This window comes from Mesoplodon bidens (genome assembly GCF_964165515.1).
Source record: "Mesoplodon bidens genome assembly, chromosome: 20".
Taxonomy (NCBI): domain Eukaryota; kingdom Metazoa; phylum Chordata; class Mammalia; order Artiodactyla; family Ziphiidae; genus Mesoplodon; species Mesoplodon bidens.
The window spans coordinates 23,844,021-23,859,614 of NC_138181.1; positions in this window are offsets into that span (position 1 = coordinate 23,844,021).

The window sequence follows — 15,594 nt, forward strand, 5'->3', positions numbered from 1 at the left end:
TGAAAACAGACTTAACATCATACAAAATTACATTCACATTTGTTCATTCAAAAAAAAATGTATTGATCACCAACTAAATGACAGGGACTGGTCTAGATATTTCAGTTACACGTGTGAACAAAACAAAGATCTATGTCTGCCTGGAGCTTACATCCCAAAGGACAAAGGGAGATATTTAATGGAAATGATACATTAGTAAGTTATCTAGTGTGTTAAAAAATAACGAATGCCTATACAAAACATAACGTAGAGTAGGGTAAGGAGGGAATCCATAGCGTTCGAGTAGCAGGAGAGAACGTAATGTTAAATAGGGAGTTCAGGGTAGGTCTCCTTGAGAAAATGACGTTCAGGAAAGACCAGGGGCAGGGGAGGGAATTTGTCATGCTGACAATTGGAAGAAGACGGTTCCAAGCAGAGGAAACAGCTGACACAAAGGGCTAGGATGTTGCTGAGATAGAGCAAAAATGAGTAGATGAATAAGAAATTAAATCGAAGAAGTGAACATGTAGAGAGAGGGAGCAGATAACACAGGGCCTGTAAAAACCTTGGCTTTTACTGAGTAAAGTGGGGACAAGTTGCAAGGTTTTGAACAGAGAAGTGACCCAACCTGAATTAGAATTTCAAAGCATTGCTCTGGCTGCTGGATTAAGAATCCAGCAGCCAGGAGGTGGGGCAAGGGTAAAAGCAGGAAGACCAGTTAGGAGGCTACTGCATTGTCCATATGAAGATGACTGTAGCTCAGACCAGGACTATAGCAGTGGAGGAGGGGAGAAGCGGTCAGATTCTAGGTGTAGTTTGAATATAGACCCAACAGGATTCTGGAAGACTGGTGAGAAGATGTGAGAAAACAAGGGGAGTCAAAAATGAATCCAAGGTTTTTAACCTCAGCAGCTGGAAGAAAGGAGTTGCCATTAAATGAGATGACAAAGGCCGTGGGTAACATATATTTTGGAAGAAAAAAATGGTTCCGAACACGTTGAATTTAATATTAGACATCAAAAAGGAATGTCAGTACAGCATTTGGATATATTACTAGTCTGGAGTTCAGCAGAATATCCGAATTGGAGAGATATAATTGGGAGTCACCAGCACATACATGATTTTTAAAGCCATAACACTGGCTGACATCATCAAGCGTAGAAAGAGCATAGAGAAAGAAAGAGAATCAAGGTCTGAGCACTGGCATACACTAAAATTAAACAGGGAGGAGCTGCAAGCAAAGGAGGCCGAGGAGGAAGGAGAAGTAAGCGGACGAAACCCAAGAGGGTGTGGTACCTGGATGTCAATGCAAGAAAGAAAACGTGCTGCTAACCGGGGGGAGAAGTGGGATCAAAAGGAACTTTGTCGTTTTGGTTTTTATGATGAGGAAATCACAGCGTACTCGTGTGCCAGCTGGGATGAGCCAGTAAAGAGAAAAAATGATGAGGCAGGAGAAAAAGTGGAAAATTGCTGGAGCAATGTCCTTGAGCAAATGAGAGGAAATGGTATCTAGTGCAGGAGTCAAGGGATGGGCCTCAGATAGTTATGTGAAAAGTTCAAAGGGCAGGAAAGCAAACTACATGGGTGAGGGTGCTAATAGGTGAAGAAGGCTTCTAAGAGAGAGCTTGGGAGTAACCATGCTAGGAAAGTATAGTGTGATTGCCTGGCATTAGGAGACCACTGTTACATGCTTCTAACAGTGAGACTGTCACATGAATGGATGAAGAAGATGTGGTACATATATACAATGGAATATGACTCAGCCATAAAAAAGAAGGAAATTTTGCCACTTGCAACAACAAGGATGGACCTGGAGGGTATTATGCTTAGTGAAATGTCAGATAGAGATAAATACTAAACGTTATCACTTATATGTGGAATCCAAAAAATAAAACAGATGAATGAATAGAACAAAACAGAAACAGGGCTTCCCTGGTGGCACAGTGGTTGAGAGTCCGCCTGCCAATGCGGGGGACACGGGTTCGTGCCCCGGTCCGGGAAGATCCCACATGCCACGGAGCGGCTGGGCCCGTGAGCCATGGCCGCTGAGCCTGCACGTCTGGAGCCTGTGCTCCGCAGCAGGAGAGGCCACAACAGTGAGAGGCCCACGTACCGCAAAAAAAAAAAAAAAAAAAAAAAACAGAAACAGACTCATAGATACAGAGGACAAACTAGTGGTTACCAGTGGGGAGAGGTAAGGGGGAAGGGCAAGCCAGGGGTAGGAAATAAGAGGTATAAACTACTATATATGAAATAAATAAGCTGCAAGAATATATTGTACAGCACAGGGAATATAGCCAGCATTTTATGATAACTGTAAATGGAATATAATCTATAAAAATATTGAGTCGCTATGTTGTACACCTGAAACTAATATAATATTGTAAATCAACTATACTTCAATTTTAAAAAATAAAATAAATGAATGAAAGAGTGATCATGTGTCTTCCTCTAGCTTCATTCAGCTTCACAGGTGTAGGTGGAGAGGAGGCAGAGTTGGATTTAACCAAGCTTGTGATTTTGGCAAGTAAGTACAAGATCCACAAAGCCAGAGGGAGGCAAAGAAGTCATCATGATCACTGACCATGAAACTTAAGTCCAGGAGAAAGAGGAGCGAGGACACAAGGAATGTGGGGGATATTAAAAGGATGGTAGGATGAATGGATTGGAGGTACCAGTGCGGTTGAAAGACCACTGGGGACAGGAGACAGGACTGGAGAGAAAGGGAATTGTGCTCACCACACGGGATGCATGGAATTAAGATTATAGAGAAATCACAGCTATCAAGACAGGTTGCTGAGGGAATGAGTGACTGAGGCAGGGTTTGATAACTCTGTGTCAACACATCAGCATCATCTGGATGATGCCATAATTACACCTGTTCTTAGAAATGTCAGTCTAGAAATGATCTGGAAAGTAAATGGAGATTGAAGATAGGAAGACCAGTGAATTGTTACATGTAAGAGGTGGATGGTCTTGTTATGAGACAAAAGCCAACAGTGGTCTTGAGGGAAAACATCCATAGCCATGACTACTAGGATGCACTAATGTTTACAGTCAGGCAAAGCTTTCATGACAGTTAAGTACCTTGATACTGCGTGGAAAGAGTCCTTATGTTGAAAGAGGAAATATTGAAGAAGCAATTTGCTACGTTTGTACCCTTTACCATTAGCAATCATTTTAAATAGCAGCCTCATAGATAAATGATATTATAATGTTTGCAAACTTATATAACGATAATGCGGCATCTCCTATAGACCAAAAGTGTCTTCCTACTAATCAAAGGCCTACTTGATTTTTTAATAAAATTTTCCCTCCTTGAGTTATATCTAAACCATATTTAGGCCTGTTATTTTACATGTATCTTCACTGGTGATCCATAGCCTTTCTGTTAAAACACAGACCTAAAAAGGAGGATTTTTGTTCCTTCATGCCTATTTTTCTTATATAACATTAGTCCCTTTTTAGAGATCTCAGAGGTTTTTACTTAAGTATTTCCCCTGGTTAATAGCACAAGGTCATTAATATTCAGTGCATAATTTCTTATGATTGCTATATTTTAAAACTTCAAAAGTTTACTTTTTTGAAAGTAAATAACACCATGGATGTGAATTATTTGTTAAAGTTTTCAGCCATATTTTAGTATAAGATGGATCGTGCTATGAATTACTTGGAACACACATGAGAATGAGAACTTGCCTTTGATGCGAATGAAGCTGTTTGTACCCAGCTGATTCCTCCCCTCACCAACTTCATGTTTCTTCCAGGGAGTGAACCACTATTTTCAATTGCATTGCTGCAACAAGATACGTTAAGTATCCTATTAACGCTGAAGGATGGCTGGCTGAATATTTCAGTTACTTATGTGTTACTTGGTAATTTTAGGTTGCCTCACAGGATCTGGTATCCCAAAGAAGACTTGGATTTCCATGACCCTTTGGATCTACGACAGGCTGAGTCTCTGAATTTATGACTTTCTAGGGTTAGAACAATAGCGGTTCTTTAGAAGGTTAACACATCTCTCTTTTATTACCTTCCCCTGCCCTAGTTTCAATTTCTCATCTTTCAGTTTTGTTTTCTCTGTGTGCTCTCTCGGCCTCCCTGCAAGAAGTTACTCTGTGAGAAGTGCGTGTTTGAACACAATGAAGGTGGTCTACCCAAAAGTTGTTAGTGTGACTTAGAGCTCTGTTAGAATGTTGTGATGGAAGATGCTGGTCAATACAGTTCTGTGCTTCAATGGTTTCCTAATTGACCAGGCAATAATTCAACCTGTAATCACCCGATTTCATCGCTACTCAAAAACATTCCTTGAAAGCAGTGCTCAGGTGAATTTCTTTTTCCAGTGTGTATCTTAAATAGCAAAACAGCTTGTGGGGTCTGGCACTATGCACATAAAATGTTCTTGTTTTGAGTTTCAAGGTTTCTCAAGATGAATTCCTTTGTTTCCTGAGTTTTTGATGAAAAGTATATGAAGAAGTTGGAATCTTATGTATAAAATGACTCTTCAAAAACTTTTGTCATATGAAGAACAATGAAATTTTTATGTCACCCACATTAATTTTAGATTCAAGAACCAGAATGTATGAAGAATATCACTGATGTGTTTTGAGAATGGAATAGCATATTTTAGTGGTAATATCAATTTAGATATATGTCTAAAAATACAACTGAACATTTGCTGTCTATCAGCTCTTCGAAGATTTATTTTATTGCAGAAGCTTTGAATTTTTCTTTATTTTTGTTATTTAACATTTAAGCAATTATAATAATCCTATTCCTTAAGGAAAATATGGAAAACAGAGTAAAACAAAATGAAGGATAAGACGATAATATTGTCGTTTAGTTCTAACTCATCACTGCTGTTCATTTGGAAGTAGAGTAATATTCTTGGCTAAAATTTAGGATCTTTTAATAAGGGAGAAGAGGAGAATAAATATTAATAGACAACTTAGAGTCTCTTTCACAGTAGACAAAGAAGTAAAAAGACAATCATAATTCAGTATAATGACAATTAAAATAATTGCAATCACTATATTAAAGGCTTACCATGTACCAGACTCTGGGCTAGATAATTTACAGACATGAGATCATTTAATCCTCAAAACAATGCATGAGATGGTGTACTAGTTTCCAAGGGCCTCCATAACAAAGTACCCCAAACTAGGTGGCTTAGAACAACAGAAGTTAATTTTCTTACAGATCTGAAGGCTAGAAGTCCAAACACAAGGTGTCAGCAGGGCCCAACTCCCTCTGAAACCTGTAAGGGATTGTCCTTCCTTGCCTCTTGCAAGCCTCTGCTGGTGATCATCAATCCTTGGCATTCCTTCAATTCCTCACCAAAGAATATAAAGATGGCAGATAAACATATGAAAAGATGCTCCACATCATATGTCATTAGGGAATTGCAAACTAAAACAATGAGATACCACTACACACCTATTAGAATGGCCAAAACCCAGAACACTGACAACACTCAACACTGGTGAGTACATGGAGCACCAGGAACTCTCACTCACTGCTGGTGGGAATGCAAAGTGGCACAGCCACTGTGGAAGACAGTATGCTGGCTTCCTACAAAAGTAAACATACTCTGATCATATCATCCAACAATTGCACTTATTGGTATTCTCCCAAAGGAGATGAACACTTAAATTCACACAAAAACCTGAAATGATTATTTATAGCAGCTTTATTCATAATTACCAAAACTTGAAACAACCAAGATGTCCTTCAGTAGGTGAATGGATAAATAGACTGATACATTCAGACAATGGACTATTATTCAACACTAAAGAGAAATGAAAAGACATGGTGGAAACTTAAATGCATATTACTAAGTAAAAGAAGGCAATCTGAAAAGGCTCTGTACTGTATGATTTCAATTGTATGACATCCTGGAAAAGGAAAACTATGAAGACAGTGATTTTCAGAGGGTAAGGAGAAACAAGCAGATCACAGAGGATATTTTTAGGGCAGTGAAACTATTTTGGCTGATAGTACAATGTACAATGGTGGATACAGGTCACTGTACATTTGTCAGAATCCATAGAAGGCACAACACCAAGAGTAGACCCTGATGTGAACTATAGACTTTGGGTGCTAACAATGTTCTGTGCAGCTTCATCGACCATAACAACTGTACCGCTGTGGTTCAGGATGTCAATAGCAGGGGAGGGTGTACATATGTGGGGATGAGAACATATGGGAAATCTGTGTGTCTTCTGCTCAATTTTGCTGTGAACCTAAGACTGCTCTTTAAAAACTTAAGTTTTTTATTTAATAAAGAAGATGAGGGACTTGCCTGGTGGCACAGTGGTTAAGAATCCGCCTGCCAACGCAGGGGACACGGGTTTGATCCCTTATCTAGGAAGATTCCACATGCCACAGAGCAACCAAGCCCGTGCGCCACAACTACCGAAGCCCATGCACTCTAGGGCCCGCGTGCCACAACTAGTGAGCCCTTGTGCTACAGCTACTGAAGCCCGCACGCCTAGAGCCCATGCTTCACAACGAAGAGTAGCCCCTGCTCACTGCAACTAGAGAAAGCCCATGCGCAGCAATGAAAATCATGGATAATTGTTAATAGCACTTGTATAGCTCCTCCCAGTACATAAAATACATGTACATGCCTTATTTAACTTAATCTTCACAATAAATGAACCAAGCAAATTTATTCCCATTTGAACAAACTAAAGCATGGAATAGAATTTTTTAATTTTGAGAAAATTTATCACTACTCTTAGAAATGAATATTGTCAGTACCAAGACTGAAATTATTATTTGCAGATTTGTAGGGGTATATGGATTTGAGCATCATTAATTCTAGACTTTTTACTACTTAAGAGGTCATTATAATTAATCCTATTTTAGAGATGATTCTAAAGCATAAATCTCAAACATCTAAAAAGTGATAGATAGCACCTGTTAAAAACAAGACAACAAACTGAGACTTACTACTTAATTTAATTACAGTTTCAGAAATGGAAGGGAATCTTAAACCAGTCACTCAGGAGTTCATATGCACATGAGGTAAAGGCTATTGCTAATGGAAATCTTGGAAGCCAAAGCCATAGAACTGGTGGGCACCGATCGAGCACTTAAAAGCTGTTAGAGCTCTTGCCACCTAACTCTAAGACTCCTGTGTTAGCATAAGTTGGTCATGGAACAGGTTAGACTGACACTAGATCACCACCAACCTCAAGAAAATTTCCATGCAATGAGGTGCACTGTAAAACACTACACAATCTCCAACAAAAAAGCACATCTCTCTTAGGTATTAATTTGGCTCTGAGAGACCCAAGGCTTAGCTAAAGAAATGGGATTCTTAAGGTCCAAAGAGTTGAGTGCATCACCTTCCAGCATGCCTGCTTACTTTATGTCTAATAACTGTGGTACTGGAAGCTACAGATACCTAAAAAAATGCCAAAATCTTACTAAGACAACCTAGAATTACAGCGACCATTATGGGGAATTTCCAAATAGACAAGATGTGCACTTAAGAAGTCCACGTAAAAGGGAGGGTTTGGGTTTCCCTGGTGGTGCAGTGATTAAGAATCTGTCTGCCGGGCTTCCCTGGTGGCGCAGTGGTTGAGAGTCTGCCTGCCGATGCAGAGGACACGGGTTCGTGCCCCGGTCCGGGAGGATCCCACATGCCGCGGAGCGGCTGGGCCCGTGGGCCATGGCCGCTGGGCCTGTGCGTCCGGAGCCTGTGCTCCGCGACGGGAGAGGCCACAGCAGTGAGAGGCCCGCGGACCGCAAAAAAAAAAAAAAAAAAAAAAAAGAATCTGCCTGCCAATGCAGCGGACATGGGTTCGAGCCCTGGTCCGGGAAGATCCCACATGCCCCGGAGCAACTAAGCCCGAGCACCACAACTACTAAGCCTGCACTCTAGAGCCCGTGACCCACAACTACTGAAGCCCATGCACCTAGAGCCCGTGCTCCGCAACGAGAAGCCACCGCAATGAGAGGCCCACGCACTGCAATGAAGAGTAGCCCCTGATCCCCGCAACTAGAGAAAAACCCACGCACAGCAACGAAGACCCAACACAGCCAAAAATAATAAAATAAAATAAAAAAATTTATTAAAAATAAATAAATAAAGGTATTTTTTTAAAAAGTGGGGGAGGGTTCCCAAATCAAACAGACAGAATGGGATACCTGTTCCACGTGGTGTGCAGAAGCTTCCAACAGGCTTCAAGATTCCAAAATAGCATCATTGGAAGATTCATGGCAAAAGGCTAGTGAAAAATTAGACGCAAAATGTACCTGAAACAAAAGACAATAAGACTGACGTGACTCCTCTACTGCTCCACTGTATCCTCTTTAGCCGAGTACTCACTCACATTCTCCTACTTCTCTATCTGAATTGCCTTTCTACTCTGAAGAGACAATTAAACAGCTAACTTTTAAAGGATGACCAGCTGAGGCTGCAGGTGATCCTCTTCAGGTATTTTTCATACACTGGTCAAAGACTAAACTAAGGGCCATAGTTAAGAAATTTTCTAAACCCAAGGAGGATCATCAAAAGGTTCCTGAAGAATTTAGAGTCCTGTGATCCTGGACTGCCAGGTCTTTATCAGCTTGTGCACATGCTGGTAGGATCTGGTGAGACCCAAAAGTGGATGCAGAAGGTAGAATGGTGTAAGCCTACGATAGCATTTGAGATGCTAGTCTTCAACATGGCCTCCCCAGGGACCAGAAAAAGCTCACAAAATAGCAACTGATATTTTAAAAGCCATCCCCAGAGTCTTCCCTGCCCACACTGATTGGTCTTATTATTCAAACCTGCAAACAAAAGAAATATGAATCTGTGGCAGACTTTAAAGTTGATCTGGAAGCTCTGTTCCTGTGGCATTCTAGCTTCCATGCAATAAATGATGTCACCCAACCTACTCTAGCTGCCCTATTTATAAATGGATTGTCTCCTGAGATTAGTGGGTTGATTAAGAGGCAGAAAACAGGATGGGAAACCACCAGTCTGACTGAGCTCATGACCATACCTGAGCATTTTTAAAGAACCTTGGAACAGGACCATAAACAAAAGTCCACCGCGTTATTAGCCTAAGAGCTGAAACAGCTCCAAGGCCAGAAACGTAAAGCTATACCTGGGCCTCCCGCATTGCACCCTCCTAGGGTTCATCATCAAAATGCTGGCCCAGCGATCAGTGTCTTATTTGTAGTCAACTTGGACGCTGGAAAAAAGACCCCTCCACATCAACTTGAATAATCCCATATCCACCCCAAAGGGTGCCCTCCATATGGGCCCCTCCCAGAGTTGATGGGACGCCAAGAGATTCTTTGGTAAACTGTTACCAGTTATTCCCTTAAACAGCCAAGGATGAACTAAAATTAAAATTAATGGAAAACCTTGCCAAATTCTAGTAGATATCAGAGCTACACTCTCTACTTTAAACCCCACTCGCATAGGACAACATATCCCTCAGAGTAAAAATGAAGTTTCTGTAGTGGAGTATCTAATAAAATTCAGAGAGAGTTTCTACCTCAACCAGTGCAAATAACTCTGGGACCTAAACTGAAAAACATTCCTTTTTGCTTTGTGATACAGCTGCAGTCAATCTATTAGGTAGAGAGCTTCCTTCTAAATTAAAAGGGCTAATATGTTTTGCCTTCAGTAGAGATTTCACCTTAGAATTTTCTAAGCAACCCGAACCTGATCTTTTATGTTTCTTACAATCTGTCCTTGATGTAGAAGAGGAAGAATTCTGTCAAAAGATTCTTAATTTAATTGAGGTGCCCAAAACTCTGTGGGCTACCTTGAATGCTGACACTGGAAGAGTAAAGCATGCAGAACCTGTAAAAATTCTGAGAGACCTAACTATCGGAATAACATAACTCTTCCCAAGTTTCCTCAATATCCATTAAAGCCTGAGGCCATGGAAGGCCTCACACCAATATTAGAAGACCTATTGCCCCGGGGCTAATTATTGCCAGTACCAGCCCCTGCAACACAATGATCTTGCCAGTCCAGAAACCTAATGGGAATGAGGAATTGTGCAGGACTTAACTATTAAGAAGATACAGTAAGTCCCCTACATACGAATGAGTTCTGTTCAGAGAGCACATTTGTAAGTCCAATTTGTTCGTAAGTCCAACAAAGTTAGCCTATGTACCCAACTTCCACAATCGGCTATATAGTACTGTACTGTTATAGGTTTGTAATTCATTCACATCTGTGAAAGTCTGCAATGCGAAAGTTCGTGTGTAGGGGACTTACAGTGGTTATTCACCATCTCCTAGTTATTCAAAACCCAACACCCTTTTGTCACAAGTTCCACCAGACTCAAAATAGTTCACAGTTGTGGACCTTTGTTCAGTCGTCTTCAGCATCCCCATAGCCCCCAACAGCCAATATCTATTTGCCTTTACTTGGCACAGTCAACAATATCCCTGGACAGTCATGCCTCAAAGGTTCACCAAGGGCCCTTCTTATTTATCCCAAGTGCTCCACTAAGATGTAAGTACCCTCCAGTTCCCCAGGAAATTGACCCTTCTACAGTAGGTAGACGACTTCAGTTACCAAAGAGGCATCCATAAAGGATTCCATCTATTGGATTCCATCTATTCCATGTTGCAACAGTTAGCTGGAAAAGGACATAAAGTCTCTAAGAAAAAATTACAATTATTTTTAGACATGACCTAGAGTATAACCTGAATGCTGAAGGAACCTAGCTATCTCCAAAAATAATTAAACTAATCCAAGAATTCCCTAGGCCCACAACTAAGCAACAGCTTTGTGGATTCCTAGGCCCAGCTGGTTACTGTAGAGTTTGTGTTCCTAATTTTCTCCATCGGCTTCCCTACTCTATGAACTTATTAAAATTTCAGTCCCTGAACCCCTTCCTTGGGAAGATAAACATGAGCAGGTCTTTATAAGACTGAAAGAACCACCTGCCCTACAGCTGCCCAACTGTTCAAAGCCTTTCAAACCCTGATTTGTGCACAAAAGAGATAACCAAGCTCTGGGGAGGCTCACACAAGAACATGGCAATAGACAGAAGCCCACTGCCTACTACAGCATACAACTTGATTCAGTTGTTCTTCCATCCCACTGCCTTAAGGCTATGGCTGTAACTGCAAAGTTAGTAGAGGCCTCAGCAGATTGAACCCTAGGAAATGATATTTATTTACAAACTCCACAAGCTCGCTGTGCAAAGTCTTAACTCTGAATTGACTCAGCATTTCTCTGCAATCTGACTAATCTCCTCTGAAATCCATCTGCTTTCATCATCTAATTTGCATCTTAAAAGTCGCAACCTTGGGCTTCCCTGGTGGCACAGTGGTTGAGATTCCGCCTGCCGATGCAGGGGACATGGGTTCGTGTCCCGGTCCGGGAGGATCCCACATGCCGCGGGGCAGCTGGGCCTGTGAGCCACGGCCGCTGAGCCTGCACGTCCGGAGCCTGTTCTTCGCAACGGGAGAGGCCACAACAATGAGAGGCCTGCGTACCGCAAAAAAAAAAAAAAAAAAAAAAAAAAAAGTTGCAACCTTCTTAATGATGCTACACTGTTATCCCTGCCTGACCAGGGTGAACCCCATGACTGCAAGGTAATAACATCCCATTTTCTGACATTGCATCCTTATTAACGAGACACCCCTTTGACTAATCTTAATCTAATTTTGTTTATTAGTGCATCATACTGTCAAAATGAAAAAGGGAATTTCCAAGCTGGCTATGCTCTTACTACCCAATAACAAGTACTTGAGAGGGGAAACCTACCACAAGCTAAATCAGCCCAATGAGCAGAGCTCCGTGCCCTTACCAGAGCAAGCCAGTTATCAGAAGGACAAATTTTTAATATTTGTACTGACAGCTGGTATGCCCTTGGGGTCATCCACGATTTGGGGTTGTTTTGGAAACAAAGGGTCTTCTTTTGTCCACTGGAACCCCAATCAAAAATGGACAGCAAGTAAATGATCTTCTTGCTGCTATTCTCTTACCTTCTGAAATTGCTACCACCGAAATTGAGGCTCACACTTAAAACATTAAACCTGGCCTCAGGGAAACGCCCTGGCTGACTTTCATGCAAAGGCTGCAGCATCAGAATCTATAAAGGATGTGACATATGAAGATAAAGTCCAGTCTGCATCTGCAAAAAATGACCCCCTGTTGCCAGACTTTTGCCATCCTGATGTCCTTGGGACATGGCACCATTCTGTTCCTGAGAGAAATCACAATGGGCAAAAAAAGACTGTAAATTCAATGAACAGTAGGGGCTACAGCAAACCCAAGATGGCTGCTTGATTCTTCCTGTCTCCCTGGCAAAACCCTTCTTTCAGTTTTTGCATTCCTTTACCCACCATGGTGCAGTTAAGATAACTCACATTATGAATAAATACCTGTAGAGACTCTACAACATTGTGAAAACAGTTTATCATTAATGTCTGACCTCTCAAGTCCATAATCCCGGGAAAATAGTTTTTGTTTCCAGAAACCTCAAGCCTCCTCTCTCTGGAACTTTTGAGCACCTGCAACGGGATTTTATTCAGCTGCCACCTTACATGGGTTATCAATATGTTCTTGTTATTGTATGTATGTTTTCTGGGTGGGTTGAAGCCTTCCCTTGCCGCAAGACTGATGCCTTTACAGTGGCAAAGAAACTGTTAGAAACATGTTTTCCACTTGGGGTATACCTTCCACAATCACCAGTGATTGGGGCACCCAATTCACCAGGCAAATCATACAAGCCTTAATAAAAGCCTCACAAACTTCTTGGCATTATCACTGTCCCTATCACCCTCACTCATTAGGCAAGGCTGAAAGAACTAATGGGGTCCTCACACGCACGATCTCTCAACTTGCTGAAATTACTGGACACCCTTGGCTTAAGGTTTTGCCTCTGGTCTTGCTGACTGTTCACAGTACCCACTTCAGGAAACATAAACCCACTCCACATGAGATAGTCACTGGTAGACCAATGTCTATCAGTATACAACTTTCTGTTGATCCCTTATTATCTCACACTAATATGACCAGCTACTGTTTAAGTCTTTAATGTCTTGCTAAAGCCTATCAATAGGTTAAAGAAGCTTTCCCAGATCCCAGTTCAAAGGATCCTATTGGTCACCTACTGACTGGGTATTCTGGAAACGTCACAAGAGGAAGACAGCCCTTGAATCTTGTTGCAAAAGATCTTATCAAGTGTTCCTGACCCCTGACACTGCTGCAAAACTAGAAGGCATTGTATCTTGGATACACGTCTCACAGCTAAAGAAAGCTCCACCTTGACATCTGGTTTGGCTCAAATTCTGGAGATCTCCAAATCAAACTGACAAGCAAGAGAAACAGCTGACACAGAGGTAGACTGCTTCCACGCAAGATGCTGAATCGACTTCATAACCTTTCTTCTTCTCTTTCTTTCCTTGAACTTGGCATTGACCTTGAAAGATAACACCATCATCCATATCTCCCAGGCCATTGCTAAGGGGGGTAACCTCTTAGACTGCTGGACTTGTCATCAAAAATTCTGAACAGTCTATGATATTAAAAATCCCAGGACAAATTTTTCTTCTATTCCCAACGTCACTATAAACTACAGTCAACTCCCCTTAGAAGTCAGAGTCCAACTTTTACAGCCAGAACATCCAGTGCCTTGTTTTTACCTTTCTCTCATTGTAACTGTACTTGCCAATTACACACAAATCCCTATGCAAATCACAATTCATTTGCACCCCACATTCTTATGATTATCTATATCAGGTCTGCCCCCAAACACAAAAAGATCTCACCAGCAGCACCCATCTTTGCAAAGAATTTAGAACAACTTTTTATTTCAGGATAGGAGATTTACTTCACAAACACACTGAAAACCCAACTGACCCCTGGCTTGAGTGCGCAAATACAACAGTCCCTGTGAGTGAATTCATTAACAGTGCCTCTTTAGCAGGAATGGTTTGTGTCCTGACAGGAATTACCTTTGTATGAGGTGGGTATCGTTCTCCTTGAGTTTATGAATGCCTGTATGGCTGGAGCACAACCAGGCAATGACTTCTGGGTTACCCAACTGTACCCCTAATTGTCCACAATCAAACTGAGACATCTCATAGACAACTTTTAAAAGAAATGTTTAGGATTCTTTACGTATAGTATCATGTCATCTGCAAACAGTGACAGCTTTACTTCTTCTTTTCCAATTTGGATTCCTTTTTTTTTTTTTTGCGGTATGCAGGCCTCTCACTGTTGTGGCCTCTCCCGCTGCGGAGCACAGGCTCCGGATGCACAGGCTCAGCAGCCATGGCTCACGGGCCTAGCCGCTCTGCAGCATCTGGGATCTTCCCAGACCGGGGCATGAACTCGTGTCCCCTGCAGCGGCAGGCAGACTCTCAACCACTGCGCCACCAGGGAAGCCTAGATTCCTCTTATTTCTTTTTCTTCTCTGATTGCTGTGGCTAAAACTTCCAAAACTAAGTTGAATAAGAGTGGTGAGAGTGGGCAACCTTCTCTTGTTCTTGGTCTTAGTGGAAATGGTTTCAGTTTTTCACCATTGAGGATGATGTTGGCTGTGGGTTTGTCATATAGGGCCTTTATTATGTTGAGGTAAGTTCCCTCTATGCCTACTTTCTGCATGGTTTTTATCACAAATGGGTGTTGAATTGTGTCAAAAGCTTTCTCTGCATCTATTGAGATGATCATATGGTTTTTATCCTTCAATCTGTTAATATGGTATATCACATTGATTGATTTGCATATATTGAAAAATCCTTGCATTCCTGGGATAAACTGCACTTGATCATGGTGTATGATCCTTTTAATGTGCTGTTGGATTCTGGTTACTAGTATTTTGTTGAGGATTTTTGCATCTATGTTCATCAGTGATATTGGCCTGTAGTTTTCTTTGTGACATCTTTGGGTTTGGTACCAGGGTGATGGTGGCCTCGTAGAATGTGTTTGGGAGGGTTCCTCCCTCTGCTATGTTTTGGAAGAGTTTGAGAAGGACAGGTGCTAGCTCTTCTTTAATGTTTGATAGAATTCGCCTATGAAGCCATCTGGTCCTGGGCTTTTGTTTGTTGGAAGATTTTTCATCACAGTCTCAATTTCAGTGCTTGTGATTGGTCTGTTCATATTTTCTATTTCTTCCTGGTTCAGTCTCAGAAGGTTGTGCTTTTCTAAGAATGTGTCCATTTCTTCCAGGTTGTCCATTTTTTTGACATATAGTTGCTTGTAGTAATCTCTCATGATCCTTTGTATTTCTCCAGTGTCAGTTGTTACTTCTTTTTTATTTCTAATTCTACTTATTTGAGTCTTCTCCCTTTTTTTCTTGATGAGTCTGGCTAATGGTTTATCAATTCTGTTTATCTTCTCAAAGAAACAGCTTTTAGTTTTATTAATCTTTGCTATTGTTTCCTTCATTTCTTTTTCATTTATTTCTGATCTGATCTTTATGATTTCCTTTCTTCTGCTAACTTTGGGGGGGTTTTTGTTCTTCTTTCTCTAATTGCTTTAGCTGTAAGGTTAGGTTGTTTGAGATTTTTTTTTGTTTCTTGAGGTAGGATTCTATTGCTATAAACTTCCCTCTTAGAACTACTTTTGCTACGTCCCATAGGGTTTGGGTCGTGTTTTCATTGTCATTTGTTTCTAAGTATTTTTTGATTTCCTCT